Source organism: Amblyomma mixtum, chromosome 4 (assembly GCF_055824585.1).
Source record: "Amblyomma mixtum isolate Tamu chromosome 4, ASM5582458v1, whole genome shotgun sequence".
Lineage (NCBI taxonomy): Eukaryota > Metazoa > Arthropoda > Arachnida > Ixodida > Ixodidae > Amblyomma > Amblyomma mixtum.
The window spans coordinates 136209617-136228637 of NC_143015.1; the positions used below are offsets into that span (position 1 = coordinate 136209617).

The 19021-nt window shown below is 48.1% G+C and overlaps 1 protein-coding gene across 1 annotated transcript in view; it reads left to right on the plus strand.

Moving 5' to 3' along the window:
• Nucleotides 1–19021, plus strand: part of LOC149348342 (uncharacterized) — a 358890-nt gene that overhangs the window by 198972 nt on the left and 140897 nt on the right. The gene's annotated exons all lie outside the window — the stretch shown is intronic.

The following is a 19021-nucleotide window of genomic DNA, read 5'->3' on the forward strand; positions in this document are numbered from 1 at the left end:
TACGTGGCAATATGGTAGAGGTTAGCTACCTCTCCACCGTGTGGGCACTGCGGAGAGTATAGTGTAGCGAACCACTGGTGTAATTTAGCTGGTGTTGGGTATGTGTTGGTGGTGAAAACATTTATTAAAAATGAACAGGAGGTATGTTTGGATCAGCCCGTAAGGGATCGATCCTTACAAACACTAGGTGGAGGTCCCTAGTATGGGACCCCATTGGCGGTGGCCGCCGCCCGGGAGCGCCCGACTAAGGCTTGTTGGGCCTGTAAGTCGTTGCAGCCGAGCAGGGTCGCCTCCCAGTCCTCCCGGGTTGGGGGGGGGGGGGGAATAGCGGGGTTGGAGGGGCAGGCCCGCACCATGTGATAGGTGTCAGAAGACACTGCATTACAGTGTGGGCAGCTGCCGCTAAAGGAGGGGTCAAAATGTTTTAGCGCTGCCGGACAAAGCAATGTATTGGTGAGAAGGCGGAGAAGGAGCCGCTCATCCGCCTTGTTCAGGCCTTTACATGGGCTAGGGTAAAGGCGACGACAATTTTGATAATATGTTGTAATATCTTTGAATGTATAGACCGGGTTAAAATTGGGTTCCTGATCGGATGGGGAGGAGAAAACAGCCCGGTGAGAGAGCGCGCGAACGGCTGCGTCTGCTGCCTCGTTTCCTGCCAACTCCTGATGAGCAGGGGCCCATATAAGGTAACGGTGTGCGGGGTCCGTATCCCGTATGCAATTTTGATAGATTCGATAGGCTAGGAAGGAAGTGCAGCCTTGTTCGACGTTCCGACAGGCCCCTCGCGAGTCGAACCTGGCCACGGCGGTGGCATCTCGATTGAGGCGAAATGCTGGAGGCTCGTGTCCTGTGCGATATCCGTGCGCATTAAAGAACCGCAGGTGGCTTAAATTATCCGGAGCCCCCCACAACGGCGTCCCTCACAGCCCGGGTCGCTGTGGGAGGTTAATCCTGTGAAGTCGAAGCATGCGTGCCATAATTCTATTTGCTTACCCATTCAACTCTATACACATGCCGCCGCGGTGGCTCAGTGGTTATGGTGCTCGGCTGCTCACTCGAAAGTCGCGGGTTCGATCCCGGCCGCGGCGGTCGAATATCGATGGAGGCGACATTCTAGAGGCCCGTGCACTGTGTGATGTCAGTGCACGTTAAAGAACCTCAGGTGGTCGAAATTTCCGGAGTCCTTCCCTACGGAGTCTCTCATAGCCTGAGTCGTTTGAGACGTTAAGCCCCATAAAACCAACCAAACCAACATTTTCAATGGGGATACCACACCATACCATACCATGCATACTAATGATGTTGTACCGTGCATAGCATCAAAATCAACGTAAAAACCATATACACACTTTTTTGACTAGGGCGTTGCCGACACCATCTCTCTCTAGGTGTTAGAGCCTGCGAGCGATTAGGTGGCGCCCAGGTTATAAAGCTCTGCGGCCGAGGACCGTGCGTACCGTATGGTTTGAAACGAAGACAGTCACCGCACCTTTCCTTTTTTTCATGACCTCCTCTCCCTTTTCGCAGGTACGTGCTGAGGATGCGCAGCAGGCGGCGGACGAAGTCGCCCCAGAGCGGCCCATATTCGTCAGTCGACTCAAGAACATCTCGAAATGGAAGCCGCAGTGGCTCAAGACGCTCATCTGCTATGCCAGCGCCAACGAGACCAAGGAGTTGACGGATAAGATCATGGGCAAGATCAAGATCTAGATGCTAGACTGAAGGACACGACTGCACACTGCCTCGCCGCTAGAGCCATGGCTGTCTTCTTCCCAGTCGGGCCGGGTTTCATGCTGCCTTGTTCGCATACTCTATACCCTGTTTTCGCATTCCCCGCGAAAATCCTTACGGGCCTGGTTTCTCGTAAACGCTGTGACAAGCCAGTCCTGTGGGTTTGCGTTTCGCAAGGTATTTTTTTATCCACGTTCTCCTGTGCTTTGAGCAGCGCCACGCGACCGAGACCTTTGGAAAGACTTGGTTCCTCTCCAGTGCACTTTTTTTACTCGCCGTCTCTCCGTGTACTAACCGTTCTTCTTGAATTTTTGTGTTGTAACCATTTGGACGCGCCAGCGCTTTGTTTTTGTTTTCTTTCTTTTTTGTTGTTTGGGTTTTTTTTCTTTTTTTCTTTTCGTGTACTCTTCCTGCGTTGTCTAGTGCCCTGGGTAACGATTCTCGCACAAACTGAACTAGGCAGTTAGGAAGTTGTTCCTGTTGGAATGTGGAAAGAATGCCGTTTAACCGAAAGCTCAGCCCGCATACGCTTCGCTGAGTTTACAACTCTGGCTTTAGAGGACTCGTTTCAAGGAAATGCAACCTCGGAGCAATCCTGGAGATTCAGAAAGTTGCTGGTACGACTGGCACATTTAAAAGTTCTATAGTGCGTCTTTTGTCCTGTGTCATGACATTCTTTATTGTTGTAATTTTCTTTTGTTCTGCCCTCCTTTCGAGCCGTCTACAGTTCCGGCGGCCAAAGTGACAGTTGTACCACGTGGGTTGGTCCTGCGACGCAAGAAATTTGTTTGCCGCTGTTCTTTGCTCTTACCTCCCACAAGCCTGTTTGTACTGTGTGGTCTGTGGTACTGTTGTACTGTACCTTGTTCCTGTAGTTTATTTACATTGTCTGCTTTGTTGAATAACAGTGAAACACTGTGCTCCCTTCGTTACTTCGTCTCCGAACACCTATTTACTGCTACAGCGATTAAGCGTGTCAGCTGGAATACGAGGATTCTGAATGCTGCCTTCGCTCGTGGGCAGTTTATGGAACCTCGCAGGTCAGTGCGCTGCCTATATGACCTTCGACGTAAGCTATCGGCTGCACTTTAAAGCGTTATTTGCCCTGGACCGGTCCTTTCTCCCCCGATAGGTGACGAGACCACTTGTAAAAATTTGCCTGGGACTGGACGTCTGGCCCATTCATCGTGATAAGAGGGGCGCCGATTTGTATTGCGCAACAGCCAGCAACAAATGCACGAGATACTTAGCCGTCCTAAGTTGATTTTTTATTTTTTTTTTGTCGTTTGTCTACATTGTCACAGACCTCCAAAGCTGGCTGTGCTCACAGCCATGTCCAGTTAATGTCAGTTTCCTTTCTTTACTTACATCTAAAAATTTCCCCTCCGAGTACCGGTGTCATAGAAAACTCTTGTAATGTAGAGAGCTCTTGTACTCTAGAAAAAAGCAAGAACTAAAATACAGGTACCCCCGCACCAATTCAGTCTCGCAAGTACAAACGCGATGAGTAAATAACCAAAAACACCACGCTTCTCACAGGCTGACAAACGTGCATGAAGGTCGCGCGTTTAATCGATATTGATATATAGAAGTTTTTGTTTTGAAACCATTGGGGCACTTTCAACGCACGAGGGAGATGGAAAGAGACAACCTGAATGTTGGAAGCGAATTAAAACATATACTTGACGGCGCAACAGACGGTCAGCTGAGTTTGTTTTGGTGCTTCGCGGCTATGCGCTTTGCGTACCCGCACGGTTTACTTTTTGACTTGAAGTTGAAGTTTTTCAACTTGAAATGAAAATATCTCAGCCATAAAGTTACCTTTCGCCGCTGGGCCAGCGACAACAAAGCCACGAAATGCCGAACTGTTGGTAGAGTTGTCCTCAATGCCCCTTTAATCTCATCTGCCCACCTAACTTCCTGCCGCCCCTGCTACGCTTGCCTTCTCTAGGAATCCAGTCCGTTACAATATTTCGCTCTCGTGATACGGATCTGCGGTCACTACCTGCTCTAAGTAGACGTATTCCCTTGCCACTTCCAGCGCGTCGCTCCCAATCGTAAGCTGCTGCTCCCTTCCGAGACTGCTGAATATTACTTTAGTTTTCCGCACATTAATTCTTAGACCCACCGTTCTGCTTTGCCTGTCTAAATCATTCCATGAATGGCAGTTGTTTGGTTTGGTTTGGTTTACGGAGTTTGAAGTCCCGAAGGATATGCGTATATAGACGCCATAGTAGAGGGCTGCAGATTTCGACCACCCGGGGTTCTTTAGCCTGCACTCACATCGCACAGTACAGAGGCCTCTAGAATATCACCCCCATCGAAATTCTACCGCCGCGGCCGAGGTCGAACCCGCGTCTTTCGGGTAAGCACCAGAGCACCATAACCATTGAGCCACCGCGGCGGCTCATGAATGACAAACGTAGTAACCATAGATGTCGTAATTGCCACAACACAGCCTATACCGCGCACGAGTAAACTTCCGCCCGCCGCTCGTTCGCTAGCCTGCTGAACGCCACTCCACGGTAGTCTCCGCTTTCTTTAGCACGGTTTTCTTGGTCCACCAAACATAGAGTTTCTTACTATTACCTAGAGGGAAAGCTGGCGGCGCTGCACTTCAGCCACCATGGACGCTCAAAGCATCATGGGGCGGTGAGCTACTTGTTGCGGAACAGTTGTAGTTTTTCAGGAACACGGAGTGTCATTACTAAGATGTTTCATTCCAAAAACGCTGTTCGTTTGTGCGCAGACGACTTTCGCGTGCACGCAGTGTGCAAAAGTCATAGTAGTGAAAACGCGACGACCCACGACGCCAATAAAACATTTTACTCTTCCGAAATGCCATTAAAAAGCCTCTTAAAGTATCTAAACAACATTTTTTTGAAAACATATTTACTTTTGAAAGTGCGCCTGTTATTTACGAAATATTAGTTTTTGTAGTGTTCATCACTTGGCCAATAGGAAAGCTAGTCATCTCTTATTTTGGGCAAACTTTGCACTTAAATGCTTTTCTGCTCGTTTGTTGCAATCATTAGACAAGATATTGAATATTAGGACATTCGTAGTTATCGACAGCTTTATTTTTCTATTATTTTTTGGCCAAAAGTTGCAGTTCCGCAACAAGTAGCTCACCGCCCCATGATGCTTTGAGCGCCCATGGTGGCTGAAGTGGTCTCGAGGCATGGTCTCGAGGCAGTTCTTTCCTTCCTCCATGTCTCGAGGGGTCGCCATGCAAACTCCCATAGACGTGCTGTCACCTTTCCCTCTAGGTAATAGTAAGAAACTCTATGCCACCAAAAGCAACAAAAGCCTCGCAGCCTCGCCTACACCCACAGCCCACACTTCGGACGTGGCAAAGGACTGGTGCTGCCCTCTGGCGAAAATACTAAAAAATAGGTTTCTCTCAGTTCTTTCCTTCACCTGCAGATGGCGATAGCAGCCCTGAGCCCGTAGAGTCACTGGAAAAAATTTCAGAGTACCGCATTTCTTTTCCCCGCGCCGCCGACGCGGTCATTGGCCCAACCGTACCACGTGATCTTGGGGTGCCATATACCTTCCAAGCGCCGGTCGGGCCGGCTGAGAAGAGCGCAGGTTCCCGACGTTTCTCGTGTTGCAACTGTCGCTCTCGTGTTTGATACTGAAGAAATCATGCCTGTCTGCTGCGCCTTCGGATGCAGCAACTGAACCGAGTCCGGAAAGACTTTTTTCTTGATTCCGACCGGGAAAAATGACCGAGAGCGTCGTTCTGCGTGGTTGCACAGAATCGGCCGGGAGAACTTCAAGCCTTCAAAAAACACACGCTTGTGCGAGGTAAGTGCACCTTGCTTGTGCTTTTTGGTGCTGTTTTAGAAGGTATCTAAGCGCAGTGCACGCGGTGTTAGCGATAGGATGCTAAGAAAATAGGAGTTCACAGCAAGACCGTCGCGCATGTCGCGCAGGGATCGTTCGCGGCTTGCCCGCTTGACGCGGGTACACGTGTACGCGCTTGTTACTCAACACACGCGGCTCTTCCGACTATCCCGTGCTTGTGGCACGCAAAGGCACATTTGCCGCGCGAGAATTCCGCGTCCTAACGTGCACCAAGCACTCGCACGATCTTTCCGCGCCTCGAGTCATTCGACCCATGGCACTTGTTTGTCGCGGACCGTAACGATCGCAGTCAATAAAAGCATGGTCGGGCATGTCTTACGTCCACATAACGGCCGCTTTCTGTGCAGTTTTGTTGGGACTGGTAGAAAAATATAAATGGGTCAAATGTTAGCAATCCTTGAAGCTGCGTGTTTGCGGCCACATGCGTGTTTACATCCCAAATGTGCTATTTTAAGTGTCACTGCGTAAACTTAGAAACCTTTATAACGTATTCTTTTCTTCGCCTATTTATTTGGGTGTTTCAGCTTATTGTTACAGCTATCTTCCATGTTTTCCTTGTTCCACATATTTTAAACAGGGCTTCACTCGAAAAAGCCCTGGGAGCCTCCTTGGGCAGCCCAGCATTCGGGTGACCAGCATCACTCTTCTAACTGTACAACAAACATTTGCAGGGCCACTTTTGTGCTGAAGACTTCGAGAAGCCTAGAGTGGATGGGAAGAAGAAGCTAATGTCAAGCAGTTTCGTCCTGCTTGAACGAGACGGCGGCCCCATGGCGGTCCACGATGCTCACTGCCCAAAAGCACGAGCTTGTCTTTGCTGCTCGGAGTGGCGAAATGTTTCCTTCGTAGCGGAAGGGGAAAAAAGGCGTGCACAAGCTCCCGATAGCAGCCCTAAAATGCTGCTCACAATCATAGCACAGTTCCTGCAGTAAACTCAACCGCGGAGTAAAACAACCGCCGGCTGCATTACTTCGCACATAATAACAATATATTTTTCTCTTCTGAGTAACCATTGCCTCCGAGCACGAAGTATTTGCGCTTCAGTGAACACTCAACCCGATATGTCACCGAATATCAAGCTCTTCCAACACGGCGACCTTCCTGCGACGCAGTCGGCTTGGAAGGTAAATGGCAGTGGCCGCTCAGTGTTGCCAGCCAAATTCTGACCTTTGCGGTACTCTGAAATTTTTTCCAGTGACTCTATGAGCCCGTCCTCCTGCTCCTGAGTTTCTTACTATTTCCTAGAGGGAAAGCTGGCGGCGCTGCACTTCTGCCACCATGGACGCTCAAAGCATCATGGGGCGGTGAGCTACTTGTTGCGGCACAGTCGTAAATTTTTGGGAACACGGAGTGGTACTACTAAGATGTTTCATTCCGAAAACGCTGTTCGTGTGTGCGCAGACGACTTTCGCGGGAACGCAGTGTGCAAAGCTCATAGTAGTGAAAACGCGACGACACACGACGCCAATAAAAGGTTTCACTTTTCTGAAATGCCATTAAAAACCTCTTATAGTGTTTGAGCAACAACATTTTTTTTGAAAACATATTTACTTTTAAAAGTGCGCCTGTTAATTACGAAATATTAGTTTTTATACACCATTTTACGAGGAGCGGGCAGGAGAAGGAGAAATACTCTCAAACACGTGCGCTGCGCGACACCCCACTGTTGCCATCCTCCCCTGGGCTGATAAACCGGCGCGCGGAGCAACGTCCGCGGCTGCTTAGCTACCGGTCAAGCGCGTGTATGCGTCTGTACAACAAAAGCAGCAATGTTGTACGGAACACCAACGTCTTCTAGACATTGTTTCATTGTCGGTTGCGGAAATAGTCGACGTAAGTAGAAAAAAAAAACGCCGCCAGTATGTACGCGCACCACCAGTGAAGGTCTCAGCACGTCTGCGGTGTCCATTTCTTCACCGCATTTCTGCCGGTCCCGAGTTGCATTGGCAGTGGGCGTAATTGTGGAACAAAAAATACTTGCGCCAACAAAAAGCTTAAACGTTAGCGCACTATGTGAACGAAATGCAGACAGAAACAAGCCCCTGTGCCTAATATCGGGCGCGGAACGAAGCGCAGCGCCTGGGTTACCAAACTACAATTTGTGCATAATTTTAAGAGATCAAGTATTTGGACGGCCTTGGCAGTGCTCTTTTAATTCAGCAGTACACTATGTGAGGACTTCACAAATTAGGGCACAATTTTGTTTCGCCGCCCCACATGATCGCCAATATCGGGAGGGTGTGGGGATCGCCACCTGAAAAAAATAAACATGTCGTTAGTGCAAAAATACTAACTTAATTTGGACAGCATGGCATGAATAGAAACGGCGACATGAACCCAACTGCAAAGTGAGAACAAATGCAGCCATGACAACGTAAGATGAAAAAATGCACGGCATGCACAGGACAGTAAACTATGCCACGCATTGTAATAAATTATTCGACTGAAATCGCATCGAATGCACTGTAAAAAAAATACACACTATGCATAACCGTGCCAAAGATACAACAAACGCAGCGACTTGAGCAGTGCCCCGACCCGATTGAGATTCGAATTCTCAACACAGGTGCGGCGATTCTACCTGTCAGTAAGTGGTAATAGCGTTCCATTAGCGTACCAACCTATTAGATCGTGTAATTGCACACTTTCTGGTATTTGTGCACCAGTGAGTACTGGCGGGAGCGGAGAAGGCGAGAATGCGAATTGCTTTCAGTCTACCGGCTTGTATCGCTCGTAGTACGAAGAGCCCTACGCAAGCGGCAGGAGGGGCCGATTTTCAATTTCTTCGCGCGTATCTCCGCAAACAAACATTCTAATCATCAGAAGTGTTTTCGTTTCGGTCATGTACTCGCTGTTTCCAAAATGTTCAGTTTGTAAACGGGGTACTCTGTCGCAAGCTCAGCATCTAAACTGTCACACTCGCCATGTCCAAGCAGGCAGCGAAGGCGTTCATGAAAAACTGCGCTCCACGAAAAAGTAGAATTCATTGCTCTCCGAGATTTTGTGCTTCAACACATTTTGCTTTCGTTTTTCTAACATGCAACACCGTGCCGCATTTGCCCTACAGGCAACCGGCGAGAAAAAATCACACGTGAACTGCGAGCATGGCACTCACCAATGCTGATCGTTCGCTGCATGTTCGCTGCGTCGAGGAATGGTCGCTTGCTCCCAGTTGGTCATTGCAGGAGCTAATGGCGTAGCACACACGAGGGTGGACACGAGGCGAACGCCCACCCAAAATTTCTAGGCTTGACAGGAATAAAACGGACGAATGACACTTTCAGAGATCGCACGCTGCTTCGTCTGCAGCCCACCGGCTGCAAATTATCAGCCCAAGATGGCGTCGGCGGTAGGCGGCGCTCGAGTAAAACAAACATGGCGGCGCCCAGGTATCGAAACTAAAATCATGTTATGGCCAATAGGAGAGCAAGTCATCCCTTATTTTGGGCAAACTTTGCACTTAAATGCTTTTCTGCTCGTTTGTTGCAATCATTAGACCAGATATTAAATGTTAGGACGTTTGTAGTTATCAAACAGCTTTATTTTTCTATTATTTTTTGGCCAAAAGTTGCAGTTCCGCAACAAGTAGCTCACCGCCCCATGATGCTTTGAGCGCCCATGGTGGCTGAAGTGGTCTCGAGGGGTCGCCATGCAAACTCCCATAGACGGGCTGCCAGCTTTCCCTCTAGGTAATAGTAAGAAACTCTATGTCCTCCTATGTCAGCGCTCCTTCTCTTGGCTTCTCGCGGGCGCCGACGGTGGCGGCACCAAGGCCGGTGGCAGCTAGCAGACGCTCTCAACCGTCGCCTTTTGGCGCGCGGCAGACCGCGCGCCCAAATGAACTTTGTGTTGCGTTTTGTGACTTGGCTTCGGTCAAAATGGCATGATGAAATGAGAGATTGAAAAATCAGTTACTGTAATAACTGCCCAGACCAACGTTGGATTGCTTTATAGAAACTTCTTGTTCTTCGATCGCTTTGACTGCGGAGCACACGTTGGAAGTGGCGCACGCGAGTGAGTTCGCGGCCCATCAATCGACGAGTGGCTTTCTCGTCGCTCGCGCTTTGGTGCGCAGCGGACCGCGCGCCCGCATGATTTTTCTTGCATTTTCTGCCTCCGATACGGCCGCATTGAGATTGTGGCGTGGGAGATACAAGGCACGAAAAAAAATATACAGCGTGACCTTTCATAACTAAAAAAAGAATACACAAGTGTTAACACGTCACCACTCCGCATTAAAAGCCATGAGGAGCTTTTCCAATGTCGAACTTTGGAAATGGTCTGGAGCATTGCGCGCGCCCCTGCGTTAGTGATTCATTTGACACCACCTATCCACGTTACATAGCTCCACGCAGCGTGATTTTCGCAGGAATTCGCGGCAGCGACGACGGCCTCAACCCAAAATGTCTGAAACTATGTTTTACAGAGGTCCTTGCCAGCATTCTCAAGTATTATCCACGCAGATATCGAGTATTCAAGCGGCAGGTGCGTTAATGTGCCTAGGCGGCCTAGGCACAGTAACGCCCGATTTCGGTTTAGAACCCTGCTTGAAAAATACGTTCAGCAATGCGCGCAACATAAAAGCTAGACCTTAATCGCAAGCAGCATGAGCAGCAGGAGCTTCAACAGCAAGTACCACACCTTTGGTGTCGAGTTCGTGAGCGAAGGAATGCAACTGTAACAAAACAAATACGTCTAGCGATGCGTTCAACATGAAAACTAGACCTGCACCGCGAGCAGCATGAGCAGCGTAGGCTCAAACCGCGAGTACCGCCCCTTTAGTATCGAGTTCGTGAGCCCAGGAGTCCAGCTGCAGCAACACAAATACGGCAAGCAATGCCCGCAACATCAAGCCTGAACCTGCATAGCGAGCAACGTAAGCGGCGGGGCTCAAACAACATGCGAACGAGTCCGACTGAAACCAAGCCGACACGCCGCACAATGCGAGCAACATTAAACCTGCACTTCAGCACGGCTTTCGTAACCGCTAGCGAACGAATCTACCTATTTAAAATCATGCCAAACGGCATTTAGTGCGAATAAAGACTGCAGCCGCTGGCGCTTCACACCAAATCATTTGAAAAAACACGACTGACAACTGAAAAACGACCACTTATCTCACAAAGACGCGGATCCACAACATTATCGACGTTTGCCTGGCCGATCCTGTGCTGCCAAACCATTCGGCGAGCCGCGTTGCTTTTTCTGGAAATAATTACAAAAAATCTTTTGCCACTGCCACTTCGGCTGTTGCATCTATACGCGCAACAGAAGCTCGGCATCGCCGCAACACGTAGACGCCGTCAAAGATGAAAAAAAAAAACGCTTCCCGCCAAAACTGTTGCACAGAATGAAAATGAAGCGCGACTCCTGCGGATCCAAAAAGCGCGCGCTAACACGTGACTACGGCCCCTCGACCAATGGGAGGCCCGATTCTCCGGCGGCGCGCCATTAGAGGAGGAGTGTCGGAAAGTCCAAAGCTTTTCGCTACTCTTGTTTCATTGAGGGGCTTTAGGAGCCCAACCGCCATACATGCCCTGAACAACAAAACAAAGCTGACTTTGAAAGCATTGCCGAAATGAACGACGAGGGCAGCGCAAGATATACCGTGCGACAACAGAACTTGTCAGGCTAGTGGGTTCATTACAGATGCGAAGACTGCAGAGAGGAAAATCCGCACACAAATGCGTCTGTGTGCCCCTTCGCCTCTTCGCTGTCCGTGTATCCATATCGGAATTCTTCACGGTGCGACAAAACCAGCGAGTCGTACTATGCGTTAGTGAATTAATGCTCAACTAAAAAAAAAGAGGGAAAGCCGGAGTGAAAACGAAATCTACGCCTTCTCTATCTGCTCCACCTCGAAGAAGCAACAGCTGAGAGCACAAATTCTCATCCGAGGAAACCTACCGCATCGACTCTCACATGTCACATAATCACAAACAGGGTCCACTTTTGAACGGCAGCTGGCTGGAAAACAATTCACAACACTGAACTCTTTTTTTTTTCTCCACAAGGGTAGACTAGATGAGGGTGATGTAGCTCTTTTGCATGGCTTTAAAACAGCGTCAGGGAGAACGGCGAACGTCGTGTGTGTGTTATCTGTCAGTCTTCTACTTTCCCGAGAAACCGACGAAGCCATTTGCCTTGAATAAAACGCCACACACTTTAATGTGGCAAGACATTGCAAAAAAGGGGCCTAAGCTGCACGCTCATACCCGCGTGTATCCTTGATACACTTGGAAGCTACGGAGGTTTTTATTTTTTTTTTCTTTCCTGCGGTACAGTTCGGCATAGTCTGATCTACTACGACACCGAGCGCCGCAAAAAGAAAAAAAAAAGGTGCCTTTGGTGTGCCACCCGTCATGCACACCCGCCTATGAGCCGCGGGGGCTCCACGCGGTAGTGAGCGAATACCGCTGCCTAATCCTTCCTCCTCGGAAGGGGCATCCAGGGGTGTACGTGCTACGGCACATCTGTACAACCTCTCCCAGGTTTCTCTGCGAACACATCGCATACCTCGAGTCCTGGAGTCTTCCTGCAGCTGAGGTGTCTGCAAGCTGAGTTGTGCTCGACTGTGGGGTTCCACCACTTCAGTCGTTCCTTGCCCACACGTTCGACGGGATTTTGAGGCACAGGCTACCTTTCCCAAGCGGTGCACCCCTGGAAGGCCGAGCGCTATGGCCGGGGGACCGCCTGTTCCCATTGGTTTGACCGGCTGGGTAGACCGGCGGGCGCGGGAATCGAACCCCCGACCTCCCGAAGGCGAGGCGAGCGCTCAAACACATGGCCACGACTGCGGTAGCGGCCAATATGCCTCCATGCGCCTTTTGTAGCTACGTTTCCGCCCGACAGGACAGGTGGCACTGATTGCATTGCGTAAAGCCAAAACACCCTGTGCGAGTTTCTTTTACTATTTCGCAGTTTCAAACTAAAACCAGTTGCACTGGGAGTCTACATGTTGGGGTGGCGGCGTTTTCATAACCGTCTGCCTCCCACTGATTTCTGCGCATGCGCATTGTTCGGAGAGAGGCGCGTCGTCTGCTTCTCGCGGCGATGCGGCCTCATATGGCTACACTGTTCTAGACAGGAGCACTAATAGTTTAAAATAGTCGTGCATGCGAATTATCACGGCTGCATGTCTCATGACGTAGTGGTTGCGTCGTCGAGTCAGTTGATACGGCATGCATCGCAAACGTCTTTGAAGGTATCAAATGCCAGCACGGAGCGCGTGGCTTGCAGGACAGTCAGCGCACAGTCAGCCTCGAACCGCCAGTCCGAATGTTAGCGTGTCGCTTAGCCGGTCAGCTTAGCGACAGCCAAGGCATATCGAAATCCAATGCGAATCAGTATCTAACACTCGGGTGCATTTTACTTTTCGTCAGGGTCAAAGCGTGGCCGCTACGTCGGATAAACGTGTGCGGCACAGCCATTCGCACTACTCTTATAACAGCGCCAAGTCCACAGATAGTACCGATTATTTATTTTTCAAAGCTTCTGCTATGCACCGCGCCGCGCTAGAAGGGAGTGCTTGCCCTCCGCAAAGAAATGCAAATGAAAAGAAAAATGCGTGCGCCGAGAAGCGGGGAATATGACTTTGAGTAGACGTTCGTCACTGTTGTTATGTTTCAAAGTCGTATGTCATGCGATCCGGCAACCCTCACGTGCGTATTCATCTAACGCCGTCGTAGAAGCACATGACTCCACTTCCTTAGCATTCTCACCAGCGCTGCTCAAGCATAATGCTCCAGCAGGTGACAAATGTGCCGCATGCCAGCCCTGCGAACGGCTTCGGGGCCGAGACGCATGCGAAGCAGGCGACGCGCCTATAACCGCGTATCCGTCGCTGTAGCAAAGCCGCGCATGCGCAGAGAGCAGTGCGGAGGTGAAATCAATTGACAAAAACCTGTCCCTCAGGTAATATAGAAGACTATATTCATCTGCAGGCACAGACACAAGAGAGAAACAAGGACGGAAAGGAATGGAGGATAACCAGGCGATGCCAGTAAGCTACCGTATACATGTGGGGCGGGTAACAAAAGGGGGAAAAAAAGGAAAAAGGCCGGCAATGAAATGAGTTTTTCAAATGTCCATCGACCAATATGACAAGGGGACAGAGGGCGCACACTTAAAGTCAATAGACGGGAACACAACCCCGAGTCCTTTAAGAACCTCAGGACCGCTCTCATCACTTTCCTTGTGATTCTTTTGTCCAAGGCCCTAGAATCTTGAATTCTGTTAGAGGACGAGACCAAGCGGCGAGAGTCCAGAGCCCTCGTGTGTGCTTCTTGCATTGTGGTACTGTGAGGAGGAACTGCCTAATACCATGCTCACGTCTCACTTTTCAGTGAATACCTCGTCTAACGAACACAATGATGATGAGCAACCTGCCATGTGCGTTTGTGTACAGTATTAATGTTGCATTGACGCTGCGAAGTTGACGCTGTTGCATTGACGCTGCGAAGTTTTCCACATATAGCACATGCACTGTATGCGCTGAATTCTTGCATGCTGCGACATAAAATGTAACGTTATTGATCACCAACAAAAAATTGAGGAAAGTTTTTCGCTACTTTTATGCAGAAGCAGCGCGAAACACAGCATACTAGAAAGAAAACAAGACAAGTGCTGACTAACAACTAAATTTATTCGAGAAAGCACACATATACAGAAGATCTTTCCGTGCTTTTCTTGACAATGGCCTTGGCCACAGTGCTAGAGGTACTAGTATGCCGTTACAACGGGGAAATTTGAAACAATTCAGACTTCGTACAAGACAATTCATCCGCGGCTGCATCCAAAATTCAGTTCCACATCGTTTGCTTCTATTTAAATCGAAGAGTCCAAAAGAATGCCCGACCTACCCAGTCCAAGGTCCATCGTCCACGGCTAGATCCATGGCTAGGTCCATAGGCGCATGGCTGAAGTCACGTCTAAAATATGCTGCATGCATGACTGCACGCAACGCACTCTCCCGCATCTTCCTCTCAAAGGCATCCATGTGTTTACCCTAAACTCTTTTAATCCCCGTCTCCTATCTCCCAGCTTGGCCAATGCCCGGCGTAGTTGTGATGATGCCACTTCACACAGCAAACAGCATGCACCAAGCATATTTCCGTTCCCTCCAGAACCACATTCTCTCTGTGTAGTGAACAGCAGGTGTAAGCAATTTTTCAGTGCTGAACAAGATCGGTTAGAGTGAATGGCGACTGTGTGATCCACGCCAAAGAAGACTCCCTAGCCCAAACTCCACCAGCTATGCACCCATTCCTGCGCTCGCACATACTCAAAGCTCATTCAATTCCAAACCTGGCCTGCCCTCTACTATTTGATGCCCTACTGCACTGAAAAGGCTTGGCTTATTGGCTTATTAAGCTTTAACGTCCCAAAGTGATTCAGGCTATAAGGGACGCCATAGTGAAGGGCTTCGGAAATTTCGACCACCTGGGGTTACTTAACGTGCACAGACATCGCACAGTACACGGGCTTCTAGAATTTTGCCTGCATCGAAATCCGGCCGCCGCGGCCAGGATCAAACCCATGTCCTTTGGGCCAGCAGCCGAGCGCCGTAACCACTGAGCCACCGCGGCGGGGCTGCACTGAACAGAACTGCGTTGCTCGCCGGATTATTAAATAAATTTCTAATTCACTGCAGGCACAATATTGTTTATTTGAGCATTAAAATTTGCAAATTGGTAGGTTCCACACAATTGGTTCTGACCTTTTGCATACATATGTGCACATTATTTTAGTCGCAAATAACGAGTAACATAAAGGAAGAGCAAATAAAAAAGAAAATTGCGTAAAGAGCAGCCAAATCTACAAACCACCGCTGAGAACTCTGCACGCATCAAGAAACATCCATTGTTACAGCTGTACTGTCTCAGTCACGGCGTACTGCACCTCGAGTACCTGAAACAGGAATGCTATTGCCCATTCAGCCTTGGTCAGTGGGAACTGCATGAGTAAGTACCAATGATACAGCCAAGGGAACCACGAATGCTGCAAACACTGCTATTTATTATAGGCCATGCCACCAGGAATAGATGATTACACAAATTGTAGCTTTATTTTCCAGGCAGTAAAGGTATACTCTCCACAGGCAGTTCAGTTCACACGGTGGATACACTGCAGGCTTGGAAGAGGGAACAGGGTCAACAGGGTCATGCTTCTAAGCTGCGTTGTGCACTGCTTTAGACATGCTTTCCACCAGCAACAGAGAATCGCAGAGGCTATTTTGACAAACAAACAAAACACCGATAAAAAGGCAAACAAATTAACTTCCTCTCTTAGGAATGTAGTCTCTTGTGTAAACAAATGAGACAGACCCCACTGTAGCGTGCATAGCTTATTAAAAATGTACATTTCAGAGAATTATATATTTTTACCTGAACTGGCAACTAACTACAGCAAGCAGATGGTATTATTCTCAAGCACATAAACTTGAAATTTGTTGTTTCAGCACTACCCACCATCATTTAAAACTACAGTAAAACGACATTTGTTTGCAGCACTTATGTTCTTTCCATTTGGTGCACTTGAGCTACTCATTACCTGATGTAAATTGAGACCACATTAGTTGTTCATTCCTTGACATAGCAAATTTGTTTACATTGTGTTTTAGGCTTTGTGTAACCATTTTAACTTGTTGTTTACCGTTAACTGTCTCCCTTTTGTAGTGTATTTATTCATGCATATTTCTTTTTATTATTGCCAGACATTTGTTGTCTCATGTTCTTTCATTACTTAGTAATAGGAGGTCTGCAAGAGTTTCTTACTTTGGGACGTGGTCATATTGCATTGCCAATACTAAAACCAGTCCTTAATCAGAGTCCTTGAACATTCTTTCATAAATCAACCTCAAACTAAAAATATGTATGTACTGTACATGATACATTTAGCAAGCGCACGATGAATCACCCCAGCAGATCGACATAGTTTGTCTAAACACTGACACGGCTTGTGTGTGCAACCACACAGGAGACTTTGTCAACATACTCGAAACATGGCACTCAGATGTGGTGACACTTCCACACCGGCTTGTTTGCATCGCTCGCTTGTAAGAGCTGCTGTTTTCACAAAGGTTGGCAGCATTTTCGAGGCGTTCATCAATGTAGCCTGCCAAGGATGGAGGAATAACTACTATAACTAAGCGACGCTGCAGGTTTATGCAAGATGACAAGTACCATATGTGCATTTTGTCTTCAATGCTGCAACAATGGCTGCTTTTTTCGCTTTTGGGAATCTGACCAACGATCCATCTTTTGGACCCATCCTTGGTAGCTGCTTGGCTTAGTGAGCCATTCTCATTGTAGTGCACAGCAGTTAAAAAAAAAAGAAAACCATTTAGCAAGTAAATGCCCAAAAAGTGACAGAAAATTACATAGTGTACACTTCATTACCCAGCAGCCATGCTTGAGTAGTGGAAACACTTATGTTTCGGGGCGAACCAAATAATAATGCTGTGAAAGCACTTGGCAGCAAAGGTCTGCACAGAGGCAGACAGCTTCAGGATCTCTTTCAGGAGGACCTTGTTCAGAATGATGGCTTTCAGTTTTATGCAGAACCTGCGGCTGCAAGTCACTTCGATGCTTCGTCCACACCTGCATCCGAAAAATAACACACTGCCCAATACAACTCAGACTTCAACTAGCATAAAAAAGCTGAGTATGATTCCACGTACCTTCGTGATTTCTGGCATGAGACAGCGTTTATAAACAGGAAAGTATGGGAGGTAGCTGCCACATACTACACTGATGCTTTTCAATGCTCTAAGGAACAGAGCAATGCTGCAGCCCGAAAAAAGTGCTGCTGCTGGCAGCAGTAAGTTTCTAGCTGCTTTTCTTTAGTTCATCAATTGATTTGCCCGACTATAAGCATGGCTGTTGCGACAAATGCGTTCGATGTGAGGTAAAGCGCCACTTACGGCTTTGTCGACATAAGTGCATTTTCAGCATGGGCACTTCAAGAAAAGCTCGCCTGGAGCAGATGCAGACATGAACTTTCTTTCTTCCTTAAGGGGCAGAGGTTCTTCACTACAGACATCTCTGAAACAGTAAGCTATGTCAGTGCTGTACGACATTGTCTCTATTTGGTTATATCTTAGGCTGCTGTAATTTGATAGACTGTAAAGACTCAAGTAATACTTGTTGCTGGGCTAGTCGGTGCATTATTCTTCGTACAAAAGTTAGCGCAAAACACAAGACACTCACAAGAAAGGTGGACAGGACAACGCGCTACTGACAACTGATCCTTTATTGGAAAGAAACACGTAATATATAGGCACACCGTCACACCACCTATCAGATGCAGCAAACGTCAGAATGATGTAAAGGGTCATAAAAACGATAAAAGACACAGAGACTAAAAACACGACGTAGCTAAAAACGATAAAAAGCGGCGAAAGAACATTAAAAGCATGACACGTGGTGTATAGGGCCAAAGAAACATGACTGAATGGAATTCAACAGGATGATAACAAAATCGATAATGTATAAAAACGTAACAAATTCAGTAAAAAAAGCACGTGAAGCAAGAAAACCCCGGTAAAAAGGCCTGTGCGCTGAGCACTTCAGATTACATTGAGGGGAAAAAACACCTGTACACATGCTCGTACTCAGGAAAACCTTTCTAAAAAGTATTCTTCAGTTTTGTACAAGAAGATAGATGCATCGCTAACAGCATTTGTGCCCTTTTTCATGATCAAAAAAGCTTCTTTTAATTCACGGGACACTCGATCATGGCCTCTACCTAAAACGACGGTTTTTTCCAGAATGGGCCGGCAGCAGTTTTGTTCACAGTCCTTGCAATGAAGAGACAGATTCGAACCTGTTCCTGTCCCCATCGAACGTTCATGCTCCCTCATCCTTTCATTTAGGACACGCCCCGTTTGTCCAACATACACTTTTCCACGTGTGAGTGGGATCTGATATACAACCCTTTCACTGCATTCCACGTACCTACGGGTGTGTCTGGTTCCACAGGATTTTTCTCCTCTTTTTCCGAGTTGACACGAGGACACAACGAGGCTAGCTTACAGGGAGCGGAGAATACTACTGGAACCTTAAAATTAGATGCAACTTTTTTTAGATTATGGGCAACGCGGTGAGAGTAGGGAACCACTTCTGGCTTAGTTCTTTCCTCAACAAGCTTAGGCTGCTTTCGTTCCACGCCTTTTATGCTATGAAGAAGGGACTCCACCACACTTGTCCGGACAGACTGTGGGAAGCCTGCATCCTGAAGCCTTACCATCTGAAACTGGAAGCTCGTTCCATGGTATGGCAACAGGACTTCGCAATGGCGGCCTTTAAATCTGACATGGCAATGGCTCGCTTCACAGTCTTACAGTGCGCCGATTTATAAGACAAGAATCCCTTCTGGGCACGAGGGTGGTACATCCAGCACATCCTCTCATTGGTTA